Source organism: Ambystoma mexicanum, chromosome 13 (assembly GCF_040938575.1).
Source record: "Ambystoma mexicanum isolate Mex_15411 chromosome 13, UKY_AmexF1_1, whole genome shotgun sequence".
In the NCBI taxonomy this organism is placed as follows: domain Eukaryota; kingdom Metazoa; phylum Chordata; class Amphibia; order Caudata; family Ambystomatidae; genus Ambystoma; species Ambystoma mexicanum.
Window position 1 is genome coordinate 673,398,574 of NC_090938.1, and position 3,684 is coordinate 673,402,257.

Here is a 3,684-nt window from a genome sequence, read left to right on the forward strand (position 1 = left end):
TTTCTTTAAAACGACCAAAAAGTAGGTCTAAAAAAATTAGTGATATCTATGTCCGCTACCGCGGTCACACTTCCCTGTTCGCTCCACAGACAAGACACCGATTGGCTAAGGGGCTGGCGTCATGACCACACGCGTGCTGTTAGCGAACATTGAAATTGAGTACATGTCGTATTTACATTACTTTTTCTTATGGGTATGCCATTCATTCCTACGCCGCCATGGGTGCGACATGCTGCGGTGGTTGTGGCCAGGGCCTAGAGTCTTGGATGCATGGCCGTAGGATAGGTCTGTAGTATTGATTATCGATTAGGTCTTTGTGGGGAGTGTGTACAGTTTTGGGTGCATGGCCGAACCAAGAATAAAGTTGTAAGCACTGGAGATCTAAGCCACTGCACACCCATACCTTCTAATATCTGTGGATATCAGGTAGGAGTCCAGCCTCTGACCAGAAGCACTGAAGCATACCACATCCATAGATACACCCGTACTACGGCACATCACTGAGGTGGTTGTGTGGAGGACCTGCAGTCTTCGGCCATGCACCCAAGAACAAACTTATAAGCTCTAAATTTACAAGCCAACGTGGATTTTACATAGTGCAGTGGTTGTGGGCAGGACGTAGCCTTTTGGGTGCATGGCTAAAGGCTGTAGGCCACACCGAAGAGTCTACACCCTGCCTACAAACACTGCAGGACATCACATTCATACATCACAGCCATAAATTCGATTATGTATCTGGTAGGTGTGGCCAGGCCCTGGAGTCCTGAGTGTGAATTGAGTACATGGACCAGTTACAATGTTTCATTGTATGGGTGTGTTAATGATGTATAAGCAACCATGGATGTAATATGCTCTGCTGGTTGTGGCCAGGGTCTACAGTCTTGGGTGCATGGTTGTAGGCCGTAGGCCATACTTCCAAGACTCTAGGCCCTAGCCACAACCACCGCTGCATGTCACAGCAATGGATACACCTGTAGTATTGCTTATGGATCAGGTGGTTGTGGAGAGTGTGTAGAGACATGGGTGCATGGCCAAATGCCATGCACTCAACAAATTTCTAAGCACTAGAGCTATAAGCTACTGCACACCCACGCATTGCAATATCTACGGACAAACAAATAAGAGTCTATACTATGGCCTCATCCACTGCAACACACCACAACTACACATACACCTGTAGTATCGCCCATCACTCAGGTGGCTTTGGGGAGTGCCTGCAGTCATGGGTGAATGGCTGAAGGCCATGCACCCAACAGCACATGTATACGTAGTGTAGTTACACGCCCCAATGGGTGTGATAGGGTGTGGTAGTACATTACTCAGGTGGCTGTGGGGAGGGGCTGCAGTCATGGGTGCATGACCGAAGGCCATGCACCCAACAGCACATTTGTACGTAGTGTAGTTACGCGCCCCAATGGGTGTCATATGGTGTGGTAGTTGTGGCTAAGACGTAGAGTTTTTGGTGCATGGCCAAGGCCATGCATTGAAGAACAAAGTTATAAGCACTGCAGATGTAAGCCACTATGGATTTTATATACTGCACACCCATACATTGAAAAATCTATGGCCTCACACCCAAGACTGTAGCCTGTGGCCACAACTACTGCAGAATATCACAGGTATAGGTACACTCGTACTATGAAACATCATTCAGGTGGTTGTGGGGAGGGGGTAGCGTTTAGGGAGCATGGCCCAAGCCCATGCTCCCAAAGCCGACTTTATACGTAGTGAAATTAGAAGCCACAATGGGTGCGATATGCTGTGGTGGTTCTGGCCAGGACCCAAAGTCTTGGGTGCATGGCCAAAGCCCATGCACCCAAGACTGAAATCATAAGCAGTGAGGTTATAAGTGAACATGGGTGTGGTGGGGTGGGGTGGCGTAGTTGTGCGCACGTCCTAGCGTTTTGCGTGCATGGCTGCAGACCATGCACCCAAGAGTAAACGTATAAGTAGTCAAATTACAAGCACCATGGTTTTGATATGCAGCGATGGTTGTGGGTAGGACCTATAGTCTTGGTTGCTTGGCCATAGGATGTAGGTGGTAGGTTATACAACGAAGATGCTAGGGCCAGGCTACAGCCGCTGCAGCATATTAGTGCCATAGATCACACGTGCAGATTTGCATATGTATGAGATGACTTTAATATACTTACTGTTTACTTTGTTCAGCATCCATATATGTCTTACATGACTTTAGTACTTGGCGGAACTATCCAATTTCTGTGATAAAAAAAGCATGTTAGTGTTTGCATTTTATGAAGACTTATTCCATTGTATAATAGACAGTTTAGCTTTTTTTTACCCTCATATTTAGTTTACAAACCAGTGTACTGTCCATTTTGCTCAGTTTCTGTGTTTGTTTTTGAAATCCTTGGGTCGGGGGGAAAAAAAATCCTTGTCGGATTAAAAAAAATATATATTTGCTATGCTACACACCATTTCTTTGTTTTCTTTGAGTGTTTCCTTCTTCTTTCTGATTAATGTTATGTTTGTTGCCTTGCTGCTGATTTTTAACAACAGTTAGATACCTGTTGGCATATTCTAACTGTGCATTTGTGGTTACGGATCTGTGATATTCATTTATCTGTGTCGTTGTTATACACTCTTCGGCAGTTAGATACCTGTTGGCGTATTCTGTTTGTAGTCTTTCTCTTAATTTTTTTGGTAATGTTGACGTACACATTAGTTATTAAATTTTGGCTTTAAGAAGATTAAATATGCATTTGTAAGATTAGCTGGCAATCTCTGCTTTAGAGTAATGGTGCTATCATTACATTCCAACCATCCACATTTCTTTTTAATGTATGCAGTGTAGTGACCTGCATTGGTTGTAGCTCCTGCATGGTATGTTATACCTATTGTTGTAAAGGTTTTCTTTCGAAGTGACACTTGACCGTGTGTGAATCCAGTCAGTTTGCAGTTGTTTTTGGTACCATCTGCATTATAATGTAGAAGCATAAGTATTATGTAGTTACTATGTGTTTGTATCAGTAAGGTGGAGCGATTGTCTGAATTGCACATAGTACATAATCTGCCATGATTTGCACTCTGTACAAGTTGCTGAAATGGATTGGATTCACAATTAGGTATGGATACGTACACAAATCGCTCATTTGGGATTTGTTCCTGTATCACATTGCTACAGAGAGAGCATGTATGTTTCCACATGTATGAAATCTGGAAGATTTCATGTATAGGTATACTTTTGTGTTCCAGTACTTGAAGCACGTACATTAGAAATTATTATGGATCTTCTTGTGTGTATATAGTGAATCTCACCATTCCAGCACAGTAGTCCAATGCTTGTCTTATTCCGTGAACACTGTACGTGTTGTCAGGGTTGTTTGTTGCGTTTCTATGCAGGACTAACATTTGCAAACACAATTGGTCTGTACTGTGTAAGTAAATATTGTTAACAATTGGTGTCAATTGAAATAGAATATTCATTTCTACATTTGCATAGCAACTTACACCAGTTTCATTTGAAAATTTGGACCAGCTAGATCTGTTTCTCAGTGCATTTTTCGGCCTTTCTGTTCCTTCTTTGAAGAAGTACCTGGTTTACTTTCCCTAATAGGTTCTTCTTTGCTTGTGGTAATTGATGAAGCTTTAGCTTCTTTTGTTTTCTTTGAAGGATTTGCTGTCAGATTCTATTGCATTTCTGTTTGATTTAGTTTTCTTTTA